Source organism: Calonectris borealis, chromosome 14 (assembly GCF_964195595.1).
Source record: "Calonectris borealis chromosome 14, bCalBor7.hap1.2, whole genome shotgun sequence".
Lineage (NCBI taxonomy): Eukaryota > Metazoa > Chordata > Aves > Procellariiformes > Procellariidae > Calonectris > Calonectris borealis.
This window is the reverse complement of record NC_134325.1, coordinates 3,364,842-3,380,910: the sequence shown is the minus strand read 5'-3', so window position 1 is coordinate 3,380,910 and position 16,069 is coordinate 3,364,842.

Here is a 16,069-nt window from a genome sequence, read left to right as displayed (position 1 = left end):
TATAGCAGCCACTGAAATAGGCTGCCGGCTATTTATTTAGCTTGTGGCCTCTTTGAAAGCTTGCCAGTCCGTACTGCCTCTACCTTCACGCCGTCCCACCCCGGGCTGCGGCCACCCACCGCGGGGGCACGGCTGAGTCAGCGCGGGGAGAAGGGGTCACAAAAAGTCAGCCCCGTCTCCGCAGGGCTGGAGAGCCAGGGTGGCAGGGCCTGGGGGCTGGAGGAGCTTCAGCCCCCTGAACCCCTGCCCAGAGAGCTGGGGGGTCCCCAGGGAGGGACAGTCGCTGGAGCGGCCGGGCAGGGGCTGAGCCAGCCACAAACCAGTTTCCTCTCCTGAGAGGACTTGGGACCTTTTTCCAGCACTGGAGCCTGGAAAAGAGAACTTATCATCTCCCACAGGCTTTCCAGCATTAGGTGATGTCCACTGCTTTTCCACATTTCACGGGAGTGTAAATACTCCTGGTGCACAGAGATGCTGTGTGTCAGGACCCTGAGGGCACCCGGGGCATGAACTGACCCCCACCCATGCACCCCTGCTCGAGTCAGGACACTCAAACCTGCACCCCGAGCCGTGCCGCGGCTGTGACCTGGTCTCCGGCCCCGGCTGCCGGGTGGAGCTCGGGCAATGCTTGCAGCCACGTCCCCTGGTGGGACCCCCCGGCTCGACCCCGCTTCATGGCGTGTCTGGGAGATGCCATCTGCCACCTCGGTGAGATGAGTCCTCGTTAGGGCACCGCACTCTGAGCCCCTCCGCGGGATGCGCGTTCCTCCAGAGCCCTGTTAGTTGTGCATCGATGCAAGAAGGGATGGGTTTCACCCCTCCAACACCGATGGAAAGGAAGGTGAGGATGGTTCTTGTGCTGCAGACACTGCCCTACACCCCGAGCCTAACAGAAATAGGATGCTGCTTACCTTGGGCTGTGACGACTTCGATGCAGCTCCATGCCAGCGAAGGGAAAAACCCCGTCACTCCCTGGAAAGCCACATTCGCTCCTGGAGCAATCCAAGACATTAATAACGCTTAGCACTTACAGGGAGTTTTGCTAAACATGAGCTAATCCTTACAACACCCATGGGAAGGAGAAAAGTAATTATTGTTATTGGACTCGATTTTTCTTTTCCCATGTACCCCTGCAGATGGGGATCAGCTCCACCAAATCCAGAGAGCTCTGGAAATCAGAGGACAATCCCACTCGCCCCAGCTCGTACAAATAGGAAACCTGGAGCAAAGATGACAGGTTATTTGCCAAAGGCCACCCAGGAAGGCAGAGTTGGAGCTGAACCAGTGCACGGGGCAAATCCTGGCCCGCAATCCTGCTCCTACGCCACCAGGCTATAATTCCCCAATTGATAGGGTAACTCTGGTCCCCTTGCCGTTCCTCACCTGTGGGATGCCAGAGGGATGCGGATGCTTTGTATGGCTGCTTCCCTTCCTCTCCACAATGTCACTTCACAAGGTGTGAGATACCCTGCTCTCAGTGGCAGTAGATGCGGACAAGGCTCGTGAGTATCTTGGTTTGGAGTAATCCTGCGGTGAGTCCCAAAATTCCCACCCGTGACCCCCCTTCTGGAATCACAGCCCCGGACCTACCGCCACGCGTGGTTGACCCCACCAGCCCCCAGCCGCTGGACGAGCAGCACGGGGGGAAAGGAGCCCATGGGCCGGTCCTTGGACTTGTCCCAGCGTTGGAGCGAGACTGGCTTAGGGAGCTGAGATGCTGCTGGGGTCCCTCCTGGGGCGCAGGGTCTCTCTTGGGGCTTAGGGAGCTGAGATGCTGCTGGGGTCCCTCCTGGGGCGCAGGGTCTCTCTTGGGGCTGGGTTGGGATGCCCTGGGTGAGAGCGGAGATGAAAATGCGGGTCAGCTGCCTGCCCGGGTCCTTCGCAGGGAGAAAGGGCAGTTTAAAGGGGTTCCCTAAAACCAGCAATGCTCCCTGGCCACACTCTTCTCTTCAGCTGAAACCCGTGCACTTAGTGTCTGAGTGGAAATGCCGTCTGTCGGCGGTACCCAGATGATGTCATTTAGTTTTCCAGGCTTCTGGGCTGAGCCAGCAGCTCGAGCCAGCGTGACTGGAGATGCTTTATTTAGAAAGAGCCCAAGTGCAACCGAGCCCAGGCCTTCGCAGTACCCCCCTGCCACCTCCCTTCCCTGCTGATGCAACCCTGGCCGCAGCGGGGACGTCAGCCAGCCTCGGAGGAGGTTGCTCTTGGGAAGCTGAAAGCGGGACCCTGCGGGGCGGGTGGAAGGAGGGATGCTTCAGGGAGCAGGTGAGGGTGATGCTCAGTCTGTGCTGCCTGCTGTCCCTCAGACCAGGGAACCTCCGAGTCCCTCCGGGCGATGCGCACGGCCAAGGAGCACCCATCCCCCCAGGTGCCTTTCCCCTCCCTCCATCTCCCAGAGAAACTCGGTCCAAGCTCCCTGGCACGGCAGCAGCCACCCTCCTCATCCTCACACCTGCCATCTCCAGCCTGGGTTACTGCAACCGAGCCTCAGGCCGGCTCCGGGGGCTTTTTAGTTGGAAAGCAAATGTTTTCCCCTGCTGACACCCCTTAACCTGCCTCCTCTCCCTCGGCAGCATCTCCTGACGGGTGAGCGGCTAAGAATAGCCCTGCTGCCGGCTCCAGGCTGGTGCTGTTTGCTCAGTGACTCAGAGCTGGCCGGGCAGGCACTTACTCAAAGGGCCCCATTACTCATCCGTCTGCATTGCCCCAAGTCTATGTCTCTCGCTCGCCTCTCCTTTAAAGATGCTTTATTTATTTCTTTATAATAAAGCCGCCATCCACAAAGGGAGGTAATTATCCTGCTGTGGATTTACCACTAAATATGTGTGCCCCGACCCAAAATGCTGCAACCCCCATCGATCACGCTGGCAGCCCCTCGGTATTGCTCCCGCTCGCTGCCCTGCCAGGAGGGAGCTGTGCGGGCAGGAGCAGGGCAAGAGAAAATGCCTCCCAAAATCGCATTTCATGGCACCAGGGTAAGCATGCAAACAAAAATCTTCTCCTCCAGAAACCATCTGTGTTGAATGCCGGCGTGGATCTCGCTATGCCCGAATCCAGCTGGCCTCTTGGATGCCCACGGCATGACCCGGCTGCTCACATCTCACCCACAGCCCGCAGTAATTGCAGCCCTCCTTCCCCTCCGCAGAGTGTCTCATTGCCCAGTGGGTGCTGCGGTGTCTGCAAAACACCTTGGCGAATTAAAACAGGCCTCCATGTTAAAATGTGGCTCCATTTCCAAACAACAAAAAGGCACCATCTTCTCCATCTGGTTTGCTCCCCCGAGGCACTCTCTGAGTCACAGCCAGTCGTGCTGGGAACAGAGCTGCATCCTGACGGGTGCGCATCTGTGTCTGCAAGGCGCTGCCATGCCAGCGCTGCCACTGCCGGGGGGGGACACGGCTCCTCTGCCTGCCCCACCGCCGTGGGGACAGTCGGTCAGGACGCGGCAAGCGCGGCGCTGGTGGCAGAGCTGGAGGAGGTGCATTGCGACGGCGTTTTCTTCTCCTGCTGCTGCTTCAGCCCCGTAGTCCCCCTCTTTTACTGTTCTTCAGGCTCTTATTCCAGCTCTTCCAACCCTGCTGCTTCACAGCATCACTCTTCAACCCTTCCATCATCAGGGGGCCCATTACTCCAGCCCGAGATGCTTCACGAAGCCTCGGCAGTACCAGGAGGGCTACCCGAGAGCAGACACAGCCCCCGTGGGGCCACGCCTGGGGTACCCCAAGCCTGGTTTGTGTCTTGGAGAGACGCGCGTTGGGTGCAAATAGATCCGCCCTGCATGGCGGGCAGCTGGTCTGGATTTGGGCTGTGGCTGTGGCGCTTCTCCTCACCACCCTGCCCTGGGTCTCTACGTAACGGACGCTAAGGGCCTGATCCTGCACCGCTAACGTGAGGGGAGCCTTTCCATCCATCTGGGAAGAGCAGGCCCCCGGTGCCTCTCCGCAAAGCCCTGCACAGGAGAGCTGGGGGTTCACACCTCGGAGGAGATGGCGTCCCCAGCTCCACAACACCGAGCTCAGCCAAGGCTGATGGCAGCCAGGGACGCAGGACAGAGGGAAGCGGGAGCCTGGACATCCGCCTGCATGCCCTGATAAACACACACTTGTATGCTCCCTCCGTCCCAGTGACGTCCCCTCGATGTCAACCCATGGGGCCATCTGGCTGGGCATGATGCTGTAGGAGAGCAGGACCAACCTGCCAGGCTTTCTCCTGTCTCGCAGACCCCACTGCCGCCCCACAGCATCCATCACACCGCCAAGGGCTGCCAAGCAGCTGGTGGCAACCCCGGGAACCAAGGGCACGGCAAAGCCAGGCTGTGCCGGAGGAGGCAATGGGCCATCGGTGGCCCAAAGCCCCAAGCTTTGTGCGACACCTTTCCCTGGCACCTGCCTCAAAGCCGGGCTCTGAGCAGGGCTGGAGGGAAGTCCTTGAGCTGTGTCTTGAGCAAAAGCCGTGCCCCGGCCCTGCAGCGCTGCGCAGCCCTGGCAGCACCCGGCCTGCAGCAAGGCATGTGAGCAACATCTAGTGGCAGCTCCCAACGGCTCGGCATCTCTAAACCATCGAAATTTTGTCTGTGCAACACCAGGCGACGGGAAAGGAAGTTTACCCTCATTTCATGTCCTTCGGGTGCAATGGGGCGATGCCCGGTGCAGGACGAACCCCATTTTGCAAGCGTGCTGAAGCACCACTGCAGGCGTTTGGTAAGAGGAGGCGGAGGAGGAGGAGAAGGAGGAGGGAGGGATGAAGGCCAACAACTGCTCACACACCTTGTTGGACAGATGCAGGACAGAAGTCCAGAGGGCGAAGCTGTCTGCAAGGCGATAGCCCATGGTGGGACAGGAGCCCCTGGCCTGGCTCTGGCCCCGCCAGGCTGTGTGACATGAGGAAGGGCAGGTGTCCACCTCTGTGCTTCAGCTTTGAAATCTTTTGCACCCTACAGGTGCAAATTACTGCATAAGAGCAAGGCCATGCTGGCTCAGTGTCTCTGCAAGCAACTTGCCCTCCTGCAGCCTGGCTGGGAGGGACACGTCAGCTCTGGTGTCCACGGTGTCCAGCTCCCATCTTATCTCCAGCCCACCGGCCACGCATGGTACCAGGGAAGGGAAGGGCTCCATGTGATCCTAAGAGCCGCATCAGTCCTGCTTCATTCACTTGAACCATGTGGTTCGAGTCTTTCACATCTTTAAAGCCACTGGGGACCAGGTTTGGGTTGGGGCATTGGCAAACTCAAGGCACCAAGGGTTGACAGGCGGCTGTACAAGATGCTACAGTCCTCTCCACTTCCAGTAGACCCTGCTCTGCACCCCAAAACTCCCTTAGTGGCATCCCAGCCTGTTCCCTTCATCAGCAAGAGAGGTCAGTGTCAGGTCCCCACTGCCTTCCAGACCGTGTGTCCCATCTCTGACCCACGTATGCGGTCCCCAACACCGGGAGCTGAGAGCAGCTCAGCAGCAATCCTCTCTGGCTCAGCCCTGGCTCAGGGTGTGCAGGAATGCTGCTTCCTTCAGCCTGGCTTCAAGACTTAGCTTCGGCTTTGCCCTGGCATCCCCCAGGCACAGCAGAGTGACGAAGCGTCTGCATTCAGGCCGCGGGAGCCTCCACACAGCCGCAGCTCAGCAGACTTGGTGGTGCCCCGAGCAAGGGCCAGACTGCCTTGTCTCCAGCCAGGGAGCATTAACCTTCCCCCACCAGAGACATTCCTCAGACCTTGCTGATGCCAAGCAAAAATACAACATAAAGTCGAAGCGCTGCCGGGGCTGCCTCTCCCTGCCCTGCTTTCCCCGTTAATTGCTGCACAGGCCATCCATTAGGGACAACGGCCAGGACGTGCAGGAGATGCTCCCCGCAAGCACCTGGCACGCCTGCCTCTCGCTTGCTACGAACCTCTGGGACAGACTGTCGCAGATGACCAGGATATTTTGGTCATACAGCCCCTGAGAAAATGCCCAGGTACCCAGGGCTTTGTGTCTCTTACCCCTGCTGCAGGGTGAGCCCAAAAAACCATGGGTTCAGCCCTGGGCGCTGCGCTGAGAGGTGAGTACAGAGGATACGGACAAGTCGGAGATGGGAGAAGAGCAATTTCCATCAGGGTGAAGGCACGGGCTGATAAAGCGGTGCCCGTGGGGGCTGTAGCTGAGGCCGTAATGTTACTGGGCCAGCACAGTGGGATGCATTCGGATGACTGTGAACTTTCTGCCCTTCCCTCTCCCACTTGGCCCCATAATTAGCCCTCTGGGTCATGCAGATGAGTTTGCTTAGTTGTGGAAACCCGAGAAAAAAAAGGAAAATTCAGTATTCCTCTACAAATTTCTATTCACTACGCTCCCCCAGTTCCCATGTTGCAGCACTGGGTGCAAGGCTGAGGCAGGGGAGGCAAACCCCACCAGGCAAAGCAGGAGCAGGCAGCGAACAGGAATAGCTGAGGTTTAGGTGCCTCCTGCACCAGGCCCTGGGCAGGGACTCCTGAGGGTAACTGGTTTCACCCCAGTCCCACAAGCATGCCCTTTGCACCCCTCCAAAGCCAGGCAATCAGGTGCCAGGCAGAGCAGCAGTGGTACGGAGACCTCTTAGGAAGAGGAATAACCTCCTTGGGCAGGGCAATCATCCTTCTTTGGGGTATTTCAGAGTGGATTAAAGGGGACGCAGCCAGCATGATAACCTGGATCCCTGCAAGGAGTCATCTAGCTCAGATAACCTCTGCGATTTCGCCAGCTCCACTGCGCATTTGATAGCACCCAGCCAAAGACCAAGCCTTGATACCCCTCCTCACCAAAAAAACGGTCCATGCACAGAGAAGTAATGAAAAAGGATCCTCCTGCTGCCTCCTGCACCAGGCAGTGCTGCCGACAGAGCCGCAGAGATGGTATCAAGCCTTTCTCCAACGCAGACAGGCTGCCCTTGGCTCTCGCACCCACCAAAGCTATTAGCAATGAGCTCACCCCTCTATTATCGCTGATCCAGGGAGTCTGGAGGCTCTCGGAAGCATGGCTATCGATCCACACCTCTTACACGTCCCCCTTGGGACTTTGGTTTCAGGAAATCTCTTTGCCTCTCCTCTCCTTGTCTCTTCTTCGCAGCCTCCAGGAATGCTTTTCCGAGGGACCTTGGAGCTGGGAGTTAAGAGAAGAGCAACCAGGACTGCAGTGAGAAGGACATTTAGCCTGGCCAGCACCACTTGTTTGCTTTGGCTGACTGTGTGCTTCATCCATCCTCTCCATCTTCCTCAGCGGAGGAAGGGGAGGGTGTTTTCCCGCAGGTTCAGGTTGCAGGTTAAGGGAGGGAAAACCTGGTGCCTGGCATGGGAACCCGCCCTGCGTGGTCTCTGCTCATCCATGGCATGGACTTTCTGAAGGGGCTGTGCCCACAGCAGTGTCCTCTCCTCCCTCTCCCACACTTTCAAAGGTGTCAGCAGGACTTGTGCCAACTGGTAAACAGGCGACTGCGTCTCTGTGCAAACTCACCCCGGCGGCACGAGCAGATAAGCCGGTTAGTCTGGCAGGGAGCACTCAGTCGTGGTGATGATCAGCTCAGCAGCATCCTGCTACCCCCCGAAGGACAATCCTGCACCCCTTGGGCCACTTCTCCCATCCATTCAGGTCCACCTTGCCCAAGCAACCAGGTGACAGGATGGGGAACCACGCTGGGCAGCTGGGGAGACAAAAAAGACTGGTGGAGCTACAGCCAGAAACCATGTCATCTGCTCTGGGCTCCTTTTCTAGGTATGAAGCAAACAACTTGCTGCCCAGCCCCTTATAAAATGGGGTCCCTGACTCCCCCCGCATCCCCAGCAAGACTTTCAGGTGCCTGGGTGCACTTCATAAATGACTAATGAGCCATTGCAAACATTAGTGCTAGTGCCAGCTGCCAGAAACAGACTGAGATCAAGCCCTCCCTTGCTCCTCACTACAAGAAGGACATGGAGGTGCTGGAGCGTGTCCAGAGGAGGGCAACGAAGCTGGTGAAGGGCCTGGAGCACAAGTCTGATGGGGAGCGGCTGAGGGAACTGGGGTTGTTTAGCCTGGAGAAGAGGAGGCTGAGGGGAGACCTCATCGCGCTCTACAACTACCTGAAAGGAGGTTGTAGCGAGGTGGGGGTTGGTCTCTTCTGCCAAGTAACAGCGATAGGACGAGAGGAAATGGCCTCAAGTTGCGCCAGGGGAGGTTTAGACTGGACATTAGGAGAAATTTCTTTACTGACAGAGTGGTCAGGCCTTGGAACAGGCTGCCCAGGGAAGTGGTGGAGTCCCCATCCCTGGAGGTATTTAAAAGACGTGTAGATGAGGCCCTTAGGGACATGGTGTAGTGGGCATGGTGGTGTTGGGTTGACGGTTGGACTCGATGATCTTAGAGGTCTTCTCCAACCTTAATGATTCTACGATTCTATTCTATGGTCTATCAGCTCCACCCAGGAAGCAGACTTGCCTTTGACAACAGCCAGATTAAGAAACAGGCAGACAAACAACCCCCTGGTGCCCTGACCAGGCACCCTGAGGCTGGCAGCCCACGGGAAGGAGCGACCATCAGAAGAGGGAGGAAAACTCACGTCTCGCTACAGCCGCCTTCACAGAGCTCCTCCAGAGAGGGGGATTTGGTGGTGGCTGTGTTTTTCCCTGGAGGTGGGGTAGGGCTAGCAGGGAGAAGTCTCTCATTTTTGGGTGGGTTTGTGGACAACAGAGCCTTGAAGCCTGTGGATGCCTTGAGGAAACCTCATCACTCAGCCAGAGCCCCGGTGTGCCCAGCACAGGGGTTTTCATCTCTTCTTTTAAAAACTGCTCACACAGCCCCGGTTTGCAGATGGGACACACACCTTAGAGCAGAGGCCTGAGCTCATGAAAGGACCAATGGGTGCACTTCTGTACCCCCATAAAATCCAAGGAGTTTGTTCAGCTGGTTTCATGTACATGAATGATGGTCCTACAGTAACAGCCGGGGGCATTTGTTGTACGTGATGACTCAGTCATGGCACCATTGGATCCCCACACATCTGAAGAAATTGCCCTGGGCAAAGCTTTCTTACCCTTACCCTACCCTCCTGGATTTCACGTAGTAGCACATTACCACGCACAGAGGCCAGAATTTAGCTGACTCCTTGCACTTACTGCCCTTGCGGTTGTCAGAGTCAGAGGAGAAAGAGGACAGGTCACTTCCCATCGCTAACGCTGCAATAAATGATGGAATAAACCTGACCTTCGTTTACAGCGTTTGCTGGAGAAATCAACACTTCCTATACATAGAAAAAATCAATGAAATGCCACTTACCGAAAGAATCCCCATTGGTCTGAACGACCTGCATCAACGGAGCCTCACGTGGCCACCCATGCACCTCAAATTCTTCTTCAGCAGCCCCAGCAGGAGCTCAGCCTTCCCTTCTCCAGGCTGTTTTGGCAGGGTTTTTTTGTTTCTACCAGCACACCAGTTCTGGCACTGTGCGCTCTGCCCTGAGCTGGTTTTGGGGAGCCTCAGCAGCACACTACGTTTTTCCCAGTTGCACCCTGCAAGTTGGCTGTTGCTCACCTGCCTTTCCCATGTACCTGCTCCAGAGGTGCTCCAGGAGCCAAGTGAGGAACGGGAGAGGGTTCCCACCACGCAGGTCAACCCAAAACTCCTGAACCCCTCCCAAAGCCTCCTTTTCTCTCCAGCAAGACCACTACCCCATCTGCGCCTGGCTAGGAACCGTGTTACTGGTTGGGAATAGCTTTCACATGAATTTCCCTCCCTACTCCATCTCTAGGAGCAGCTTCCACTGCTTGCTTTTCTTATGGCCATCAGATGGTGCCATTGAGTCTTCTTGGCATTTGAAGCCCCGAGGACAGCACGCTGGCATCTTGCTCCGTCTCACAGGCAGGGAATGGAGCTTTATTGCCCAGTTCCAAATACGGCAAAATAAAGAGATTTTTTTCTAGCATAGGTGAAGCAAAGTGAAGCAAATGTGGGGTTTCTGCTGTTCCCAAATACTTCAACAAGCATCCGTGTCACTGTTTTTTTCTGGTTTTTTGCACAAGTCTTGCAAGACTGGCTATCTTCTTGCAGCCGGACTCCAGTGATACCAGTGTAGGAGCAAGTGACAGCAGCGCAGGAGCACTTCAGCCTCAATTCCCACCCAACCCACCCCACCCCTAAAAAAAAGATGTGTTCGCTGCTGGAAAGATTTAGAGAAGATGAACTGAGTTCATGCAGCAGGGCCAGAAAAGAAAGAGAGCAGCAGTGTTAGCGATCCCTCCACGACAGCAATGTGGGACACAGGACTTGGCCTCCTCGGGCAGTCCTAGCGAGCAGGCGGCAGGCTGCCTGATGCTCAGGGGTGACCGTGTCCCCTCCACATCGCCCTGCCTCTTCCCCCTTTTTTTTAGCACAGGGTGCACCGTACAGAGAAGAGGCTTGTGCACCAAGGCACGCTGCTCGCGATGTGCTCATCACATTTGACATCTCCCCTCTAGATGTGGGGCCAGGACTTCCAGGGCTTTGGTATTAATAATTCTCTTTGTGTTTTTTTTTTTGCAATGACCAGAGCCTGGCACAGGCAGCCCTGCTGTCCAGCTGAGGCCTCTACCTGGCATTGCAAGTATGCATGAATAATAACTGATTAGTGCTTTTCCCGGGTTGGTTTTAGGTTTTAATTGTGCAAGATGAAAGAGGAGAAAAATGCTAGCAAGGTGAGGAAGGAGGAAGAGGAGAAATAATTACAATTGCATTTAGTCAGTGATAAGAATGGCTGCTGAGCTGGGCTGGGTGGTTTCCAAGCACGGTGAGAGCCAGCTTCAATTTCATAGCATAATCTTTCCTGTGCCCTTAAAATAACTTCTCCCTGCCCCCAGAGTGTCACAGCAGCTGAAGAGCAATGTGTGCCCCTTCCCTGCACAGCCCCACGCTGCTTGGTGCTCGGTTATCATCCGGGGGCTGTTTTGAGAGCCGTGGCGTCACCCGTGTCACGCCAAGGCACTGAGCCCCAGCCGAGGGGGCTGGAGCAGAAAGGAGGGGATGCTTTGCAGACCCAGACCTGTGGTCTCCCTGGGAAGGCGGCAGGCTGGGGAGAGCTAGCTATTTGAGCTCCTCCTTGGTGCCCGGTGAAAAAGCAGCTTCCCTGAACCCCTCGGCAGAGATGGGACCTCTTTATTGTCGGGGCTAATTGCTCATGTGAGATATATTTACAGAAGCAACTGTTTGTGCAGAGCGCGGCAGACAAACAGGCTCCTGTTCTGCCAGGCACCCTTTGTAATCGGTGGGGGCTGGGAACACTTTAATGCAGCCATCGGAGGCCTCATTTGTACCGCAGGCACCAACCCTGCGCTGGGCTGGATGACGCCTGTGGGATGCTGAGCCCCTGTCCCGCACCCCGACCCCAGGCGCAGAGCGGCTGGCCGGATCCAGCCCACTGCTTGCTCTCACCCACGTTATGTGAGCAGGCTGAGGCGCACAGGACCCGCAAAGCAAACCCTTGGGTGCGATACTGGCACACGAGTCTCACAGTCAGCCCTGGGGCTTGCAAATCCAGGGCTGCTTCCATTTGGGCATTCGGCTGCGGGGGGCAAATTCTGCCCTGCATGAGAAGCCCCCGTGCATGTGCAGATGGGCTGCCCATCTCCGTGCTCTGCGGGAGGTGTGACACGGGCTCTGAGGTCACTTTGGAGGTTACATGGTACACTGCTTTACGTGTAGTTGTACCAGAGGGAAAGACATGCCAGAAAGTTGTTCTTTGCCTTTGTAAATAATGTCAAGGACTGGTTAAAAGCATCCAGGACTCTGAAAAATAGACTTACAGGCTCTTTGCTGCCTGCTGGCTTTTTTCGAGGTGGAGGCCCAGGGAGAGTTTTGCCATCTGGGAGAGAGATGCAGCATTAGGAAAATAATGCAAACAATTTCTGGCACTGTCTCCATCTTCCTGCAAAACCAGTGGGGATGGGCAAGCCCTGGCTTGCAACACCTTTTTCTTGCAGGTAGCCTACAACCCAACCACATTGAGTGGACGTCCCTCTCCCAACTTAAAAATATATGTCCTGTTTCTCACCCTGTGCCCTTTTCTTCACCCTGACACAGGCAGTAGGTTAAGATACACTTGGGGAAGGGCTTATCAGTAAGGAAAAGCAGCACCAACTACAACGGAGCTGGTGTGTATCTCCTTTCCGACGGGCCGTTCAAATTGACTAGTGCTGGTCAGGCTAAATGAGAGTGTGGGTTTGGTTATAGCCTGTCCACAACGACGCAGTATTGCCAGCACTGGGACAAAAGGAAACCCACACTCATCCGGCTTACAGAGCTCTCTAATGGCCACCCCGCGGATGGCCATAAGTGTTTCCTAAGCTTCCTGGTTGAAATGAAAACTCTCTTAGCTACTATTCAATTTGCTTCGGCATAATTTTTGTATTCCACTCTTAGGAAGAACAGAGAAATCCACCTAATTTGGAGCACTCCGAAGCAATGAAGGTTTCTGAGCATTTACACATCGTCTCTCATAAGACTTGATGCAGAGGGAAGTGTTTCTTTCATTTTCTAGATGTGGAAGCTGAGACGTGAGGCAGGCATTACTCAGTAATACCTAATTAGTGGGGGAAAAATAAAACCCAGTCACCACCAGTCTCGTGCTTTAACATCCACTCATAAGTTGTTGTTTAAAAGAGGAAATGCCTAATACTTCTATTCTTCTGTGACTGGGAGAGAGAGACTGAACTTTGTTCAGCATCCCTGGAAATGCAGACCCCCAAGGACAGATTTTTCAGCCCTCCTCCCTGAAGCTTCAGCCCTCTCTCAGACATCTGAATACAAGCCATATTTCCCAGCTAGTTCAGGACCCAAAATGCCATTTTTTTTTCCAGTCTGGTCCTCGGCAGGATTGATTGTCTTCTTGCAAGACTATATCTAAAACGTCTTACTATTACTGGCAGCAATCAATATTTATAACCACTCACAGTGTTTATTTATAAAAAAATCAAATGTTCCAACCAAGAAGAGATGCTGTTATTAATATCCAGCATGATTAATAATCACATTCGGAGTTGCAGGCAGGCCCACGCTGTCAGACTCATGCACTTTGCTTTTTCTAATGGCTCTGCAGGAATTTGAACCGTAATATGTTTCATGCACAGGGACAAAGACGTTTTGTCTCAGGGAAGGAGTATGTGGATGTTTTTGACTTAAAGAGCCAGTGCCACATTCAGAGCTTCACAAATACACCATTTTGATCCCAAGTCCATCAGTCTGCCACGTCTTCCCAGTGAGGGTGTATCTCCTCCTGTTGCTGAAGACCCAGATGTGAACAGCAGATTTGCAGCTTGCTGAAAAATGCAACACCCCCTCTGTGTCAGGGCAGCCATCACCTGCTCTGCTTCTCTGCCACCCACTGGAAATACCTCAGCCAGGCAAACGGGTTCACATCTCTCTGCCTGCTGAGGTTTCTCAGCTGCCCAGGGTAAGATGAGCTCCATGGGAATGATGTTGCCTCAAATCAAGAGAAGGAAAACTCATGCAGCCCTGAGCAATGCTTTCTTTCGTCCTTCGCCCATTCCTTCAGGCACTTAGGGGGAGAAGAGGGAACATGCAAAGCTGTTGTCAAGGTATCGGGTATGAGGCCGCTCGGCCCCACACCAAATATTAGGTGGTGAAGGAGGGACAGGTGTTTCTGATGCAATAAGCCAGTAAGGGAGCAAAGTTCACTCCTATTCCTTAGCGCCTGGCCGTGCAAAGCGATGTTTGCCCACCTGCGCGTTGCACTTTTCCTGCTGCAGGAGGTAACGACAATAAAATCAGAAGCAGTAAAGGGACAGAGTTGCAGAGAGACCGGTGCCTTGATTACTTCCTCATAGCTGCTTGTCCTCTGTGGCACTGCTTTATTACTAGACCGGCAAAGCAAGCCAACTGAAAAGCCAATATGAAAATCAGCTATATATGACAGACGTCGTCTGTGCTGCTATCAAACATCCTGTTTTGCACAAATCTGGTCATGAGAACTGCGGGAGGGAAAAATAAGGAGAGAAACCTTCAGGCTTGCTATTCTGAGGCAGCTCTGAGCCAACGCTGAGCCAGTCTCGGTACTGCAGTGTCATTCTTCAGGGGTTATGGGACCTAGCAGAGCGCTCTGATAGACTGGGACAGCCCTCAGGTCCACGCTATCTTGTACCTTGGCTTTTATACTGAGCTCTGCAGAGCTCTACACGACTGCTAAATCCTCACGCCAGAGGTTCGTCTGCCGCAAGTCCTGTGGTCTGGTCTGCATGGGATCCCCCCCAGCCTCCCATCAGTTCCCGAAAAGCTCTGGTGCTGCTGAGGAACACCTGGGAACAAAGCCACCCTGTGCCTGGAGGCCGGGAGGAGCAGGGCATGCACTTTTTCGGGGTCCTCTTGTGCAGCCAGGCACAGGATACAGGTGGCAGGACAAGGAGGAGAGGAGCGAGTGAACGCAGTACTCCTTGCAACGCGCCACAGGCCAAAAGCCTTACAGTCCAGATCCCGCAAGCCCACAGGGCGCACCGCAGCCTTTCGGCCCAGACTGCCTGGCAATAATCTTGCATTTTAAATCCTGTTAGACACAAGTAAGCTGTGGGACAGTAATCCAGGGAAGAGTCGGTGCAAAAGCCTCCAACGTCAAGCATTATAAACCTCCCCGATCCTCTGCGCTTCCTACCACATCTGTATGCCAAGAACCGCCTCTTGTTAAGCACCTTATATTCATGTCCTACAGGGCCTCGCAAGCCTGTTGCCCTGAACAAGGAGCACCCTTTCTTTATGCATGTGCATAGGGCTTAGCACAAAAGAGCCCCACGGCCTGCCAGGCTTGCTATTGTCAAACAAATAATCGCTGTGAGGCATTTTTTAGAGGGTTTAGAAACAGAAGGGGAGTTGCAGGACAACCACTGGAGACTGCTCTTGGATTGGTAGTCCAATTGCCAGTTGGACTGGCCCCCCTTTGCTCTTCAGAGCTACTCACGGAGGGACCTGACCGAGCGGGCATGAATGTGAAATCCTCGGTCTGCCAGCGGGACTTCTGGGGCTTCCAGTGGCTGAGGGGAGAAGGAAAAAAGCAGTAGCTGTAATGTCAATTTGACAATGGAAAAAAATTTTTAAATAATCACCTTGGGTGAGATATAGATAAATGCCTTGTGCCATTGGAAGGTACGACACAAAAGATTAATGAAATAGATGTTCGTTGTCTGAGTTTCTTTTGCACCAGTAATTCTCTGTATTTTCTTTGATACAATCAGGAGGAAAACAGCTAATCTGACATGACAAACTCATTGTATCAGAAGTCATCTCTGCTTTAAAACGTGTGTCATATGACTAAACACCCTACTCCTGGTACAATGCACCCCACAGTAAAATTGGATGGAGCTCATCCTCAAATGCCCTGCCAAAAATACTCCTAACAAAGGGCAACAAGAAAACATAATTCAAATGAGGGACATCTGTTCTCAAATGTTTGCAGATAATGACTGGATCAAGTGTCTGCATAAAGGATAATTATTTTCTGCAGATGGTTTGATCTGGTATTTTAAACATTGTAAAAAATCCTCCTGCCAGCCACTTAGTAAAGTATGCGGGATTTTGCTGCAAGAGACCTCTTTCCTATCCTCTGCTACATTTTCTAAATGCAATGATAACTAAAACTATAAACAATTAAAAGATGAAATGTAGGTGTGAAAAAAAAATATTCAGTCTGAACACAGACAACATACATTTTCAAGTTCTGGTCTTCCATTTCTTATATTACACTGCTGGATACCCTAATAATTCTCAGGGTGAAGTTTTGTTACAGGAGAATGGCAAAATAAAGCAATTATGTGTTGTGCAAAGGGGGGCCAGATTTCAGAGGGAAGGTCAGTTCCAAAAATGATGGTGCGATATGGTTTTTAATACACAATAATTCTACCGCCTTTCCTCAAGACAGAGGGATACAAAACAACCACGACCAAGACACGTTCTTATTAAATCACCCCCGTGACAGTCCCTTGCAATGTATTACTAGCCCCAGGATAACGCTGCTCTGTTGAAACTGTTGTCGGAGTCAGTGTGATGGCTGGGGACGACTCATGCCTGACGAGCGGGGCCACAGGTGGGTGCCTGTGGGCTGAGGGGCCCTGGGG